We start from the raw sequence: 17757 nt of genomic DNA, 5'->3' as shown, positions 1-17757 counted from the left end.
AGGAATCCTGAGACTGAACAAAATGTCGTTTGATCGTTCTTCAGCTCTGTCGGTAAGACAATGGTTGGTTCAAGAAATTTGCGTAATTTTCTTTGTATTTCTTTTGTCGTCCGAGCTTTTGATGTTCTGTCATCAGGTACATACAATAATCTGCTTCACTCTTTGTCATAGCCGTTGAGATGTAATGGACTGTCCGTCCTTTGAGCCAGTTGGCTGACCTTCTTTTAGTGTTAGGATATGGCACGTCATCAGGCAGAAGGACGTGTGTTGGTGTAATCGTGTTAGGTGACGTGCGGAGCACATGTGCTAGTTTTTGCCTGAAGGGATTCCAAACGTCTTTCACATCGTCACAGACGAAGCGATGTTCTTCAGTGTCGACGACATTGCAACTGGAACAGTTTGGTGTGTGTGCCAGACGAATCGCGTGCAAATTGGAATTGGTGGGGATTTTTCTGTTGACTGCGAGGTACCACGTCGATCGCACATTGGGTGGTAGATGGGGGTCAGATATGTTGTCCCATATATTTTTCCAGTTATAATGTCGAAACTTGTTTTCTATTCGATTGCGCAATTTTCCTACCAGCTAGGTGTTGTAAACCTCCTTAACCCGATGTATGTCCTTCTCCGGTATTCTATGGCGTACATAGCTGTATTCCACAAGAAAATGTTTATAGTGGTACAGCTCGTGGGAGATGTGATGCACATCGATTGGTGGATCTCTGCTGACTGGGGTGATTTCACGTAAGAGATGAGCCACTAAGGTCCGCGGTGATCGTTGCCACTGTTTATAAGCTTTGCTAACGTATAGCGCTTGCGCTTTAAGGTAGATGTCTGTCAGATGTAGCCCTCCATTGCGTGTCGGTAGCGTCAAGGTATCATATGAAACCTCAAATATCTGACCTCTGCTGACAAAATAACCAAGCGCTGCTTGCATTTGATGTGCTATGATTCGTGGCAGAGGCAACACTTGAGCAACATAGTTGACTTTGGAAGTGATATATGTATTGGCCAGTTGTACTTTTTGAATTACGTTTAAATTACGCAAGCTGTGTTGTTTTATGCTTGCCCGTAATGTGACAAGTAATTTTCTATAATTGAGAGCGGCCGTGCGGTGGATATTACTCGTATATTCTATTCCAAGGCATTTTATTTTTCCCACAGTGTTGATACGTCCTCTGATCTCTATACCCCGACCAAGATTCATAATACCAGATTTATTGCGGTTGAGTTTAGCTCCTGACGCCTGTTCGTAGGTCGCCACAACACTTCAAGTACTGTTTCCACCTCGCTTTCGTCAGTCACAAGTAACCCGACATCGTCCGCGTAGGCTTCACATATGATCTTCTGTCCGTGTATATGTAGTCCACGGAGTTGCCGAATCAGGGATACTATGAGAGGTTCAAGCACAATCGCGAAAAGCGTCATGGACATGGGGCAACCTTGTCTTACCGAACTCTGATTATTGATCGGGTGACTGAGTTGTCCGTTGACACTGATTCTTGACGTGCTATTCGTCAGTATGGTTTTCACGGAGGCTATAATTTTCTGGGGGAAGTGCATGGATGTCATACATCGGAACAGGTACGAATGATTAACTTTATCAAAAGCTTTTTCAAAGTCAAGCGACATCTGAGCACAGCGAATGTTGCAGGCTTCCGATATCGCTCTGTCTCTGTAGTCGCATAATGTCTGAAATATCGTTCTATCCTTTCACACACTTGTCTGGTAAGCTCCTGTCACTGTAAGAATAAATGAACTGAACCTTTGCATCATGATCACTATTGAGAAGTGTTATAGGTCGAATATTCTCCACGGTTTTGCCTCCTGGTGTTTTGGGGACTAAGAGCACTGTACTTTCACAGAATTCCTTCGGAAGGTAAGTGTCGGCATTTAGTATTTCATTGCAGACGAGTGTCAATTTAGCAATTATCTGTTCGCGAAAAGTTTGATAAAATTCAGCGGGTAGCCCATCTGGTCCAGGTGATTTATTCTTTGGGCTGCTCGAGATGGCATCTTCGACGTCTTCGTCCGTTATTCTTGCTGCGAGCACATCAGCTTCTTCAGGAGTGAGTCGCTCTGTCGTCCTCGCAGTGCTGCGCTGTTTCATCTGCCTGTGTATTGGCCAGCAATTCACTAAAGTGTCGATGGATCTCGGCTCGTATTGCAGCTTGATCTGTCAAGAGTCTCCCGTCTGAAGTTTTGACTTCCGTCAGAATTTTCCGATTTTGTCTTTTGTTTTTTTGGAGGATGTGGTACATCGATGTTGTTTCTTCTCGTGTACCGTTCTGCAAACGCGTTCGTATTTTACTGCCTTCGAGATGGTGTCTCTGCAGGGTGAGCAATTTTGCTTTTATTCTGTTGATTTGCCCATAATTTGTTATGACTGTAGCATCCCGAAAGCACAAGTCTCTCAGACAGCTGAAGTAAAAGTCTAATGTCCGCTTCCGCCAGGCGACTTTTTCACGGGAGTAAGTTTTCATTGTCTTTATTATTGCGGCCTTCGCGCAGTTTAGCCACCAACTCAGCGCCGTATCGTACAAGTGGAACTTCCTTTCACATTCTGCCCAAGTGGTGTGGAAGTCGGCGTGACATCCAGGATCCGAAAGATGAGCAACGTTTAGCTCCAATGACCTCTCGCCCTGTAAGTTCCTTGTTTCTCTAAATTTACCGTACATATGTAGGCGATAAGATCAGAGAAAATAGTGGGCCATAGCTCGGACTGTAAAACGTGTCTCCTTAAATTGGATGTTGCATAAATCCTGTCGATACGACTGGCAGAATGGCTGGTGATATAGGTGAAACATAGCCTATCACCGTGTTTTAGTTCCCAAGTATCAAACAGATGGAAGTCTCTGACGATGTTCTCCAGCTCCAGAGATCTGTTAAAATTTGGCGTCCGATCTTTGGGACTCAGCACGCAATTAAAGTCACCCGCAAATATTATTCGTTCAAATCGCACCGCGAAAAGGGGGGGGCCATGTCCTCCTTGAAAAATTCGGCCCTGCGGCGCTTGTTTCTGGTTCCTGACGGGGCATATATGTTGATAAACCTGGTGTTGTTCATCGTGACAGCGAGACCTCTACTGTTCGGCAGTTTCACCACGTCTGTAAGTAGGATCCCCTCTTTAGTCATAATCGCTGTACCGAGGGTATTGTCATTGCCAGGATTGATGACGGCGTTGTAGCCAGTGATGTCGTCCAAACGGATAGCCGTTACTTCTTGCAGCATTAAGATGTCAATATCCGCGGCGTACAGAAAATCTTGGAGATTTCTCAGCTTGAGGGTGATGATAATTTTATTTATATTCAAGGTCGCAATTCTGTACGCCTGCAAGGACGTCATGTCGACTATACCGTGTCAGGTGGGATACTGGTTGCCAGGTAAAGTGGATGTTTGCTCCACTTAGAAGAAGTCGGCATCATCATCTGCTGCACGAGCGTCTTTGATGGTGGTTTGTTGCCGGGTGGACACATCTTGTCGACGGTCGGGTGCCGTCCATTCTGAATGTTGTAGTATGTCAGCCATCTCTGCATCATGGCTTTGCTCCTCCATGTACCGTCTGCAATGTGGATTCCACGGTCAGGTTCAGTGTCCGCATTTCGGGTCTTCGATTTTGTTGTTAGATCTCCCAGAGGAGTTGCCTGTGTCTGGAAACATCCCTCAGGCTGTGGCTAAGCCATCACTCCGCAATATCCTTTCTTTCAGGAGTGCTAGTTCTGTAAGGTTCGCAGGAGAGCTTCTGTAAAGTTTCGAAGGTAGGAGACGAGATACTGACAGAAGTACTGCTGTGAGTAGCGGCCGTGAGTCGTGCTTCGGTAGCTCAGATGGTAGAGCACTTGCCCGCGAAAGCAAAGGTCCAGAGTTCGAGTCTCGGTCGGGCACACAGTTTTAATCTGCCAGGAAGTTGTCATTGTAGTTATTGTTTTCGAATGATACAGTCATTTCTGTTCATTTCATTACGTCTTTCTTACAGTTACATTCCGTAGTACATTTTAGCAGTGCTTTCTACATCTACATTTACACCCATACTCCAAAAGCCACCTGACGGTGTGTGGCGGTGGGTACCTTGAGTACCCCTATCGGTTCTCCCTTCTATTCCTGTCTCGTATTGTTCGTGGAAAGAAGTATTGTCGGTATGCCTCTGTGTGGGCTCCAAGCTCTCTGATTTTATCCTCATGGTCTCTTCGCGAGATATACGTAGGAGGGAGCAATATACTGCTTTACTCCTCGGTGAAGGTATGTTCCCGAAACTTCAACAAATGCCCGTACCGAGCTACTGAGCGTCTCTCCTGCAGAGTCTTCCACTGGAGTTTATCTATCATCTCCGTAACGCTTTCGCGATTACTAAATGATCCTGTAACAAAGCGCGCTGCTCTCCGTTGGATCTTTCTATCTCTTCTATCAACCCTATCTTGTACGGATACCACACTGGTGAGCAGTATTCAAGCAGTGGGCGAAAAAGCGTACTGTAACCCACTTCCTTTGTTTTCGAATTGCATTTCCTTAGGATTCTTCCAATCCAGCTCAGTCTGGCATCTGCTTTACCGACGATCAATTTTATACGATCAGTCCATTTTAAATCACTCCTAGTGCGTACTCCCAGATAATTTATGGAATTAACTGCTTCCTGTTTCTGCCCTGCTATATTGTAGCTAAATGATAAGGGATCTCTCTTTCTATGTATTCGTAGCACATTACGCTTGTCTACATTGAGCATTGAGATTCAATTACCATTCCCTGCACCACGCGTCAATTGGCTGCAGATACTCCTGCATTTCAGTACAATTTTCCATTGTTACAATCTCTCGATATACCACAGCATCATCCGCAAAAAGCCTCAGTGAACTTCCGATGTCATCCACAAGGTCATTTATGTATATTGTGAATAGCAGCGGTCCTACGACATTCCCCTGCGGCACATCTGAAATCACTCTCACTTCGGAAGACTTCTCTCCATTGAGAATGACTTGCTGCGTTCTGTTATCTACGATTTATTCAATCCAATCACACAATTGGTCTGATACTCCATATGCTCTTACGTTGTTCATTAAACGACTGTGGGTAACTGTATCGAATGCCTTGCGGAAGTCAAGAAACACGGCATCTACCTGGGAACCCGTGTCTATGACCCTCTCAGTCCCGTGGACGAGTAGCGCGAGCTGGGTTTCACACGATCGTCTTTTTCGAAACCCATGCTGATTCCTACAGAGTAGATTTCTAGTCTCCAGAAAAGTCATTGTACTCGAACATAATACGTGTTCCTAAATTCTACAACTGATCGACGTTAGAGATATAGATCTGTAGTTGCGCACATCTGTTTGACGTCCCTTCTTGAAAACGGGGATGACCTGTGCCCTTTTCCAATCCTTTGGAGCGTTACGCTCTTCTAGAGACCTACGGTACACTGCTGCAAGAAGGGGGGGCAAGTTCCTTCGCGTACTCTGTGTAAAATCGAACTGGTATCCCATTAGGTCCAGCGGCCTTTCCTGTGCATGGCCCAAGTTTCATCGAGCTATCTTGTCAGTGACAATGTTGAGAAAGTTAGTTTCGTTCTTAAGTTTTACACATAGGCATATTTACTGATATTTGACTTCCGTCTTTTTCGACAAGTAAGGGATTTTGTTGTTGGGCCAAATGGCTCGAATGGAGACATCATAGCAACGGTAGATCGTTATTTTGTATCCCTTCCTTAACCATTCTCCTGTGGTGTGCTATATTCAGTAATAAACAGATTGGGTGCAGTGTACTGACCTAAAGCACACTTCTAGTGCAAAAATTATACTTTTTCGCCGTTAGGCCCAGTACTGTCCTACTTTACGTCCAGTCTGCTGCAGGCACAACTAGTGGACTCTCGGCCTGGAAGGCAGGGACGCTCCGGGCTGGAGATTTAGTGCTCCGGACGGCGGACGTCGTGTAATGAGCTGTCGCCCCGATAGCCCTGGTATGAGTTACGGTTGCCGGAATCGTTCAACAAATGAACGACTGCATCCGAATACTCCGAACCAGTCTGTAATGTGTCCATAAATCTCGGCCCTTCACAGGAGTCCTGCTATGCAGGCATAATGAGCGGCTTCTCTGTGCTTTCCACGTTTGCTCTTCAGTGACAACAACGATTTCTAAACGAATGAAACAGTCCACGTGGGATGAAGCAAGTGGCTGCAGGGCCTATAAGTGTTAAGAGTATAGTCACAGCAGCACATGTGGTAGTGTACGAAGAAAGGAGTAAAATCACAGTTAAAAAGAGGGTAGGGTATTCTTAGCTACAAACTCAGACACAAATGGTGAATTCTACGTAAGCGCCGAGCAAGTAAATGGCTGACGGGGCGGTTTCTGTACCCTTGGAGGAAATCTTCACATGGCGAACACAAATTGCCTTACACGTAGGCTCTCTCTCTCACACACACACACACACACACACACACACATACACACACACATACACAAGGGTGCGCGCGCAAACACACGGAGTAAGAGATTTTGGCACAGCATGAAACCAAATGAGATGGTTGCAGTACTGTCTCTACTAAAATATGACGAGACAATTGAGGTTAAAATGAACTGAAGGGAAAAAAGTAAAGGTATCCTAAAACTACTTTCTTTACTTTTATGCCCACACCCACATGTACACACCTGCCCACCCGAATATACACAAACACAATTTAAGAATAGTTGCTTTATCAGTTATTAATACTTTATTTTAACATAGAGATAGATCGAACAAAAATTGGAATACCACTCTAAGTGAGATATGTGTCTGGCTCTCACTAGACGGGGATGGGCGAGTGAACAACTCTTCAACACAGAGTAATCTCAGTTCTAAGAGCTTAGGCTCCGGTTTAGGCAATTCATGAAGTTTAAATGGTTTTGAAACACTCGGTTAGTTGACGCTTCCCCCCATTTCCCATCAGCTACAAGCCACTGCCCTCTAGTCTGAATTAAAATGCACTCTCCATTGAAATGAGACGTAAGATGAGCCGTACGCCAAAGTATAGCAGAGACAGGACCATTTTCTCACTCTGCGAAACAAAATTAATTCGAGCCAAGGTATTGTGAAGGTTTAACTTAATTGTAGGATCAATTTTTGTGTAGTCACATTTTGGCATTGGCAAAATTGCGTTCCCTTCAGAGAGATTGCCTTAACATTTCGCAGGGTAGAACCAGCTCATACATATCTTGGCATAACCAGATGTTAAATTGAGCCGGCCGGAGTGGCCGTGCGGTTCTAGGCGCTACAGTCTGGAACCGCGTGACCGCTACGGTCGCAGGTTCGAATCCTGCCTCGGGCATGGATGTGTGTGATGTCCTTTAGTTAGTTAGGTTTAAGTAGTTCTAAGTTCTAGGGGACTGATGACCACAGCAGTTAAGTCCCATAGTTCTCAGAGCCATTTGAACCATTTGTTAAATGTGAGTAAATAGCGTGTGTTTCAGGTTCGGAACATTATACAGGACGGTCCATTGATAGTGACCGGGCAAAATATCTCACGAAATAAGCATGAAACGAAAAAACTACAAAGAATGAAACTCGTCTATCTTGAAAGGGGAAACCACATGGCGCTATGGTTGGCCCGCTAGATGGCACTGCCATTTGTCAAACGGATATCAGTTGCGTTTTTTAAAAAACAGAAACCCCCATTTTTTATTACATATTCGGTAGTACGTTAAGAAATATGAAGGTTTTAATTGGACCACATTTTTCGCTTTGTGATGGATGGCGCAGTAATAGTCACAAACGTATAAGCACGTGGTATCACGTAACAATCCTCCAGTGCGGACGCTATTTGCTTCGTGATACTCTACCCGTGTTAAAATGGACCGTTTACCAATTGCGGAAAAGGTCGATACCGTGTTGATGTATGAGCTATGTATGCTGCTCGGTATCCTGGACGACACCATCCAAGTGTCCGGACCGTTCGCCGGATAGTTACGTTATTTAAGGAAACAGGAAATGTTCAGCCACATGTAAAACCTCAACCACGACCTGCAACAAATTATGATGCCCATGTAGGTGTTTTAGCCGCTGTCGCGGCTAATCCGCACATCAGTAGCAGACAAACTGCGCGAGAATCGCGAATCACAAAAACGGCGGTGTTGGGAATGCTACATCAACATCGATTGCACCCGTACCATATTTCTATGCACCAGGAATTGCATGGCGACGACTTTGAATGTCGTGTACAGTTCTGCCACTGGGCACCAGAGAAACTGGGGGCCCATGACAGATATTTTGCACGCATTCTTTTAGCGACGAAGCGTAATTCACCAACAGCAGTAACGTAAACGGGCATAATATGCACAATTCGGTAACGGATAATCCACGGTGGCTGCGACAAGTGGAACAACAGCGACCTTGGTGGGTTAATGTATGATGCGGCATTACGGGAGGAAGGATAATTGGCTCACGTTTTGTCGATGGCAATCTAAATGGTGCAATGTGTGCTGATTTCCTACGCAATGTTCTACCGTTGTTACTGCAAGATGTTTCACTGCATGACAGAATGGCGATGTTCTTCCAACATGATGGATGTCCGGCGCATAGCTCACGTGCGCTTGAAGTGATATCGAATAGCATATTTCATGACAGGTGGATTGGTTGTCGAAGCACCATACCATGGCCCGCACGTTCACCGGATCTGACGCCCCCGGATTTCTTTCTGTGTGGAAAGTTGAAGGATATATGCAATCGTGATCCACCGACAACGCCTGACAACATGCGTCAGCGCATTGTCAATGCATGTGCAAAAATTACGGAAGGCGAACTACTCGCTGTTGAGAAGAATGTCGTTACACGTATTGCCAAATGCATTGAGGTTGACGGACATCATTTTGAGTATTTATTGCATTAATGTATGTTTACACGTAATCACGCTGTAACAACATGCATTCTCAGAAATGATACATTCACAAAGGTACATGTATCACAATGGAACAATCGAAATAAAAGGTTCAAAAGTACCTACGTTCTGTATTTTAATTTAAGAAACATTCCTGTTACTAATTGTTCGTCAAAAAATGTGAGCCATATGTTTGTGACTATTACAGTGCCTTCTATAACAAAGCGAAGAAAGTGGTGCAACTAAAACAATTATATTTCTTTACGTACCACACGAAAATGTAATAAAAATGGGGGTTTCTAATCATAAAAACGCAGTCGATATCCCTTTGACCAAGGTCAGCGCCATCCAGCGGGCCAACCATAGCGCCAACTGGTTTCCCCCTTAAAGCTAGACAAGTTTCATTCTTTGTAGTTTTTTCGTCTGACGCTTATTTCGTGAGATATTAGGCCCGGTCACGATCAATGAACCACCCTGTACACATCTGTATTTTCCTTTTTCTGTAAATCGACTGACGACATGTACGTAAGAGCTCTGCTCGTGACTATATTTCTATTGAAATTGAGGATATTTTATAACCTGTAGTAACTGCGTGTTTACCGAATTACCTCATTCCACTTTACCAAAATGAACACATTTTAATTTAACCATGTATAACCTGTTACTGAAATTAACGTCTCTTTTTTGTAATATCATAGTACCTGTTTTAGTTTGACGTAATAAGCTGATAGATATGCTAATAGCTTCTCGAAAAATAAGTCAGTCCAGATCCAGCCTCGTCTATCTAGGACAACCATTATACTACATGAGGGCAGTAGTTGACCGAGATTAACCGGTCTCAACAGACAATTTACCAATCGACTCATAATTAAACCTTGAGGTTCACTTTTGTGTGATGGGCTTCTGCTGTTTCGAGATCCTGTCCGTTAAGCTAAGATCTTTATTCTCATCGACACACATTATTCCACGATGTGTCGTGGAGCAAGTCCAGACCTTCCAACATAGAAGATTGATAGCTATCATGATCTCATGTGGGAAACCACTGGTTGCTCTTGTGAAGTACAGGTCACATGTTCAGAAATAATATCTAGGAAGCCAGGGTACAAGCGAGCAGACCAGTATTATCATCATAGATTTTGAAACGTGCCCTGCTTAATGTCAGTCTATCGATCTATGCCACAAATTTTTCAAATGATGATCTTCGAGACTGTATCATTGATTTGCCGAAATATTGATTGAAGACATGCTAAAGAGTAATTCTAGAAGGATGGTGTCCATCGGCAAATTTGGAACCTAAAGTGTTCCATAACATGTCGTGACTGATATTTCATTTCTAAAGCATGCAGGGGCGATCCATCGCCTAGAACGCCTAGTTCATGAATTTACGGTGTTGATGATGCTGTTACCTACATGTCTCTGTGTTAGAATCGTTCATTGCGCAAACGCGTGTGATCAGAATAATTGCTGGAGCTCAACCAAGGTCATCCTGCAGACACATATTTAAAGAGCTAGAAATCTTCACTGTAGCCTCACAATATATATATTCACTTATGAAATTTGTTATTAATAATCCGAACGAATTCAAAAGTAATAGCAGTGTACACGGCTACAACACTAGGAGAACGGATGATCTTCACTACTCAAGGTTAAATCTAACTTTGGCTCAGAAGGGAGTAAATTATGCTGCCACAAAAGGCTTTGGTCACTTACCTAATAGCATCAAAAGTCTGACAGGGAGCCATATAGCATTTAAAAGGAAATTGAAAGAATATCTTTGTGGCAACTCCTTCTACTCATTAGATGAATCTTTAGATGTAGTAAGTGGGTAATTTCCCCAACCCCAACAAAAAAATTTAAAATATTACGTGTCATGTTATATTTTGTATAATGTAATATCTTGTATAGATATCTTTTATTAACCTGACACGTTCCACACCATTCATGATCTATGGGATAAGTACTAATCTAATCTAATCTCTACAGATATCGACGAGAAATAAGGAAAGAGTTCTGTTTAGTGTGATTTGAAAAAGTTTCTTGTAGTAAATTTGATGCAAATAGATGGGCACGATGAATTTTCAGTAAAATGAGTTATCAATTAAATCCCCTTAACTCAGCCCGCTGAATAGATTTTTAATAAAAACACCATCTTTTTACTACTGGTGGAGTATCAGCAGATAATTTTTGAAACAGGAATGTCCTAGGGGCGCACGTCACTTAGAGCGATAATGGAGCCGCCTTGGACTACGGAATACGGCTGGAAGGAGCGTAGGAAGGCAGTACACGAATCCACTATCAGCAATTGCGTTGAGAGCGTACATGGAGATGGTACCGGTGGTTTTGCTGAGTTATTCGAATATTCTACGGCGAGAACCGACTGTAAGCACAAATATTATTCTGCCAGCATCAGCGACGTAAGAAACTAAAACTTGCCGTACCTACCTCCACGAAAAGGAGGTGTGATATAGTATGGAAAAACTTGATAAGTAGCGTCCCCGGATCATCCGTTTTCTGAGTGCTCGTACATATCTTATGAGACTCCGTGACGGCAGGGCTGCACCGAATATCACCAAGATGGCACGTTATGTCAACTCGGTTTTTGGCGGAACAGACGGGCGGCAGTCTGGTCTTGGTCCGGAAGAAAATGCGCTTGCGTTCCCACGAACTTGATGCAAATGTCTACTTCATACTGTTGAGACTTTGACAGGTGAAAGGTTTCGTGGTGTACAGCAATCTTGCAAAACAAGTCCACCGAAAATCAGACGTCCATGTTATCGTCTCGCTGTTCAGGTACCATGAGATCCTGTAGCACAATCATCAATCTCACAAACAACAGTCACAAGCGATGTAATTTCTGTGGGATGGATTAAACTTCGTGATCGCTCGAAAATATAGACCTGTTATGGATTTACTGGGTGACAATGATTCAGCTACATGAAAAAAAACTTACATTTGTTACAAACTATGGCGTGTACTCAGTTTATTCAACGTGTAAACGGCGCTAACGTTATTCGGGTTTAGGTTTATCATGTTCGGTACGCCTGCCATAATTGGAGATGATGTGGCGCAGACGAATAGCGCAATTATGCACCAAGAGAGGTGGTACTGTGCTCAGCACACTCGACTCGTATTCGGGAGGATGACGGTTCAAACCCGCGTCCGCCATCCTTATTTAGGTTGTCCGTGATTTCCCTACATCGTTTCAGGTAAATGCCAGGATGGTTCCTTTCAAAGGTTACAGTTATTTGTTTTCCAGATCTTTCTCTAAAGCCGATGGGGCCGATGACCTAGCTGTTTGGTCCCCTCCATTAGATCAACCAACCAGCCAAACAACTGAAATTCTGCATGATCCGCAGAAGTGTGGGAGTATCGACACTGTCGATGACCGCCTGAAGGCGTATTTATAGCTCAGCAATGGTTTTGTGGTTATTGCTGTACACCGTGTCTTTAATATAGTCACACAAGGAGTCGCACCTTTTCAGATACGGAGAATATGGGGGCCAATCGAGGCCTACGCCAGTAGCCTCTGGGTACTCCAGAGTCAGAATGAGGTCTGCAAAGAGTATCAAACACTATCCAGCTTTCATGAGATCGAGCTGCCTCTTGTAAGTACCAAATCTTGTCGAAATCAGAGTCACTTTGAAGAATGGCGACGAAATCATCTTCCAGCACCTTCACATACTGCTTGGTAGTCACCGTGCCATCAAGGAATATAGCACCGATTATTCCGTTACTGGACACTGCACACGACACAATCACTCTTTGACGAGAACGAGACTTCTCGACCACGAAATGCGGATTCTCAGTCCCCCAAATGCGCAAATTTTGCTTATTGACGAACCCATCCAAATGAAAGTAGGCTTCGTCGCTAAACCAGAAGCGCATGCGCACACTAATTCCCACCATGCCCCACAGTCAATGTTACAGTTTCAAAGTCCTAACGTAAACCGTTCAGAAGGTATGAAGATTTTATTTCATATAGTACAATAATTGTCAGCCTGCACGCAGCACACTTGAAGTCAAAGCTGCTCGACTTCTCTAAGTAGTAACTCTATGCATACATATTGCACCTCGTGAACGGAACCAAGCGATTTTGATGAGGACAACGACAGTGTGACAGAGGCGATACCATGAGAGGATCCTTCACGCAAGTGGTGTACGTGTAAAACGACAGCTTTTCCGTGAAGGAAGTAGAGGGGAACACCATTGCGAATTTGTACAACACAGGCTAATGAGACAAGATTACTGTGAAGGTACGACCACGAACAACAGTTCCACCGTCATTATAACCTCACCAAGGATTCTTCTTTCTTTAGTACTCCTATATATCCATTCACTTCGATAATCATCGCCTGTAGCTTCTAACGTCTCTCTCCCTCTCTTCTTTTTGTTCGTAATAGAGTTGCTCTATGAGAATCCTAGGAACTCATTGCTGAAAACGTCGACTTATTCCTTAGAATCATCCTAGTGGAGGCCAACGTAGAATGTCCTTACGTTGACGACAAGTTGGTAATGTGAACATGTAGAAGAAGTGAGGTGGACTAAATGCTGGTATACCTGAAATCTATATGTTCGCTAAATCTTAATCAGGGAAACTGAAGCAGACGACGATCTCCCCTTTCTAGGTAACCTCGCAAAAAGCGCAGTAGCTAGCGCGCTGGGCCAGGGCGAGTACCAAAATAGCACCTATGTATTTGTGTCTCCACGATGACAGCTACTACCATCCGACGCAGAGGAACCGAGTCGAAACAACACTGGTTGCAGAATCATACAAAGGGTTACTCGTTACGGGGGGTCTGTTAGGACTACGCTCTATAACGTCAACAAAATCAGAGGAAAGACACAGCTACATCATTTACTCAGTATAGTGCCTATTAAGAAAGAAAATAATACTAATTCTAGAGAGATAATTAAACCTTTCTGTCCACATAGAAAACACGTTGGATCGAAAACGACGACAGTTAAGCAAGTGGAGGTTATAATTCCTTGGGTCATTAGTCGTCTGATTGGTTTGATGTGACCCGTGACAACCCTCCTGTGCCACAGTACCGCTTACACCCAACTTCTTCGGTGGAGTTTCCGCCATCCACAGCAGTTATACTTTTATTTCCAAACGCATGATCCGTGCTGTCATTCTCTCGTAGATTACAAGACGAATTTTCACGTATATTATCAGTTCACCTAATTTACAACATCCTGCTAAGGTAACACATCTCTATTGGTTCGATTCTAATCTTTTTCGGTTTCCCCACAGCCCGTGAGTCGATGCTGTACTCCAGTATTCGTGACTGGTGTTTAGCATTTGTACACTTCTTGTAGCTACGGATTGACCTATCCGCCTGGGAGAGATTACATTTGTATCCAACTTGCTCGCATGTCATTTTTTACTTTGTTTTCTTGGTAGCAGTGTTGCTTCAAATACCCAACTTGGCTGCGATAATGTCCTTTTGTATTCATCAAGCTTCGCATGTCAATTTTATTTTGCTTCCTTGGTAGCTGAGTTGCTTCACGTCGCAGACTTCGTTAAGCTATGGAATGCCCTATTTGCCTGCAACATGCTTCGCATGTCATACTTTGTTGTCCACCTTTGGCAGCTATATTCCTTCACTTCTTCTAATTCGTGATTCCCAACTTTTATGAAAAGTTTCTCACTAACCTTATTTTTGCTACTTATCAGTACTTTCCCGGTTTCCTCAGTTGATTTGCAATTCATATATTTTTCTCAGAAGAGAGTCTTGTCATTGATATATCCCCCCCCCCCCCCTACCCCAACCGGTGAATTTAAATCTTTTTACTTAACCTATCTCTTAGTTACGTCACTGCTTCTTTGGTACTATGCTCATATCCAAGTATTGCGTTCGACGTCATTTATTCGTATTATTCTTGTTTTAGTCCTTACACGTATTGTGCATTAAACCTTCTGACGGTCGGCCTATATCGGTTGTGCATACGCCTTTTTACCCTTCTAAAGACTATTTGAAAAAAGACAAGATTACTGAGCGACAGAAGCTACATGTGTGGGACAGAGCCGGCCGGTGTGGCCGAACGGTTCTAGGCGCTACAGTCTGGAACCACGCGACCGCTACGTTCGCAGGTTTGAATCCTGCCTCGGGCATGGATGTGTGTGATGCCCTTAGGTTAGTTAGGTTTAAGTAGTTGTAAGTTCTAGGAGACTGATGTCCTCTGAAGTTAAATCCCATAGTGCTCAGAGCCATTTGAACCATTTTTGTGGGACAGACTCTATATTCACATATGCAGAAGTAGTTGTATTATAGCGCCACCACAAATTAATTCTACTCGTTGGTACATAGTACCTTGCTCTAGCAGCAATGCCCAAGAACAATGAGAATCTCCTCTCGGGCAAGGTCAATGAGCACCGTGTTTCTTAAAAAAAAAAAAATCTCACGTTTGATAAGGAGAGGAAATGTACTTTATTTCGCTATAGGTAATAGGTTTTATTGTTGGGGATATTTGTTGTAAGTCAAATGAAACTGTATGGTTTCAGAGACCTTTTCATGGCTCTAACATTATATATATATATATATATATATATATATATATATATATATATATATATATATATATATATATATATAATTTTCGGACTGAAGCGATAAACAACAATTTGCACAAAGCCACGATTTAAACCTAGGTCTCCTGCTAACTAGGCAAATACGCTAACCACTATGTCACCCTGGCAATTAGTTTTGCACAACTGCACTTACAACCACAACGTATCTCCCTACTTAGTCCAAATTCCCATTCACGTATAAGACTTGACAAGGTCTGTGGCGCTATACAATACCATTTGATCAAACCAGTCAGGAATTCCTATTTCCTCTGACGCTGATGTATTGTTCCAATACAGGTGGAGAGCCTCTGCAATGCTGATAAAGTTTATGGGGCATACCAAGTGAACTGAGGCATAAATGGGGATTTGGAATGAGGAGTGTGTTGTGTAGGGGTGGTCTGAGCACTTGTACAAAGAAAATATGGTAGCGTGGCGTAGTGGTTGGTTCATCTGTGTAATGAGCAGGAGACCTGGACTCGAATTTTGGCCTTGGTACAAAACTGTCATACACTACCTCAGTCTTCACATACACGTTCCTGATTAGCATCCAGCTCATGCGGTAATTTGTACAGCCTCGTTGTCAGCAGCACACCTACATGACGGTAACTGGAACACCGTGTCCCAAATCCTCTTCAAGTCGCGTCCTGCTAGAAAACAGACTGCATGCATGAAAAATCGTTTTTACTCCCAACAAGCTTCAGAAACTATGGCTCTGACCTCTGGTATGGTAGCATCTAGCGTCGACCCACTGCATGGCTGTTCTGTGGGCGTGTTGAGGAGTCCATCAAGTGGCCCATGGCGAAGCGAGCTGCTGTGTAGTGCGTTGTCTTGTCAGCAGCGTGGTGACTCAGCAGTGTACACACCAAGCACTGAGTCAGCAGCTGGCAACCGAGACCCCACTCAGCGATGACTGGCGCTGGAGCCCACAGCCCCAAACTTTGGACCTTGAGGAATGTTCTGGAACTAATTGCAACACTTTGTCCCAACTTCTCTTGTCATCACAGTGTGCTGCCACAATATACTGTGCTTACATGAAGATGTGAGGATGAAGAAGATATTACAGAAATTGCAAGAAGCAAATTTCCTTACATCTGTGACATGTAACCACATAAACTAAAGCAACACAACTATGTGAATAGTACTGAGACATCTTCTGTGCGAGGTATTGCATCCTGTATCAGCAAGTTTCGAACGGTTTTAATGATACTGCTTCTATAGTCAGGAAATATTAGTATGCTCGATATTCTGAGACATCATTACTTAGGATTCCACAAGGAATTTGTAGTGAAAGTTGTCTCTCTCTGTATTCAACAGCCGCGTAACATATATTTTATACGACATTTTACCACCATCTGAGAAATATTCAACTTTTTTTGGTTTTTTGTGTTGTTTTTGCTATTATTATAATAGGAACATGGGATCCTTGCTACGTGCATCACATTTAGCCTGGAATAATCTTCTCACTACTATAGCAGTACTCTACACTGTTCCACCTCCATTCCTTTTTCATATTAATAGCTATCAAATTATTCTTTTCAATAAGTGGTGGTAATTCCAGGAATATAAATTCAATCACTTGAAGGTAAGAAATTTTAGTACAGTTTGGGAGACCAAAACAGCTAATATGATTTCACAAATACTATTATCGCCTCTGGTCGATATCATAAAAATGTAACTATGTGTAACATGGTGAAAGACCATAACACAAGTCATTGTACCTGATTTATGATAAAAATGTTGTGTTTCTTAATTTGAAACACTCTACATAAAGCTATGTCGGAAAATTTTAGCTAATGCTGCACTGTAGCTGCGAATATTGTAGAAATAATTCTTTGATTTTCCTTTAACTATTTGATCAATTAAAGTGAGTCTTCAATACAGAGGGCTGAAAAATAGTGTGTTAACGGAATTAACTTTCGCTTATGAAACTAACTTTCGCTCTCGACAACAGTTAGCATTATTAATATCCACACTATTCCTATTAATTTCCCTATACAAAATTTGTCTCTCTTTAGCTCGTTGTCTTTCATTGCAGCTCGTTGATGTTCTCTCCCCAGGCATAGCCTATAACAAATATTGTTTCCTTATAAGAAGAGAAGTTGTAGCTGCTTAGAATGAACAAACTGAAACTGACTCACTTCAGTTTTATGGGAATAGCTGCAAACAGTTCCTTTCACTCTTAAGCAAAAATAGGCGAACGATGTTTCTTTTCCACTGCCGGCAACATCATCGACTAGCAGTTTTGGTACTGCTGCTGCCCAATGTGCGTGTGTTACTGCGATTCAACGATAGAATGCGATTCCATGAAATGTTGTCACTTTACTGTGTCATTCCTACCATGGCACCCGATCTGTA

This window comes from Schistocerca cancellata, chromosome 6 (assembly GCF_023864275.1).
Source record: "Schistocerca cancellata isolate TAMUIC-IGC-003103 chromosome 6, iqSchCanc2.1, whole genome shotgun sequence".
Lineage (NCBI taxonomy): Eukaryota > Metazoa > Arthropoda > Insecta > Orthoptera > Acrididae > Schistocerca > Schistocerca cancellata.
This window is presented reverse-complemented; position numbering follows the sequence as displayed.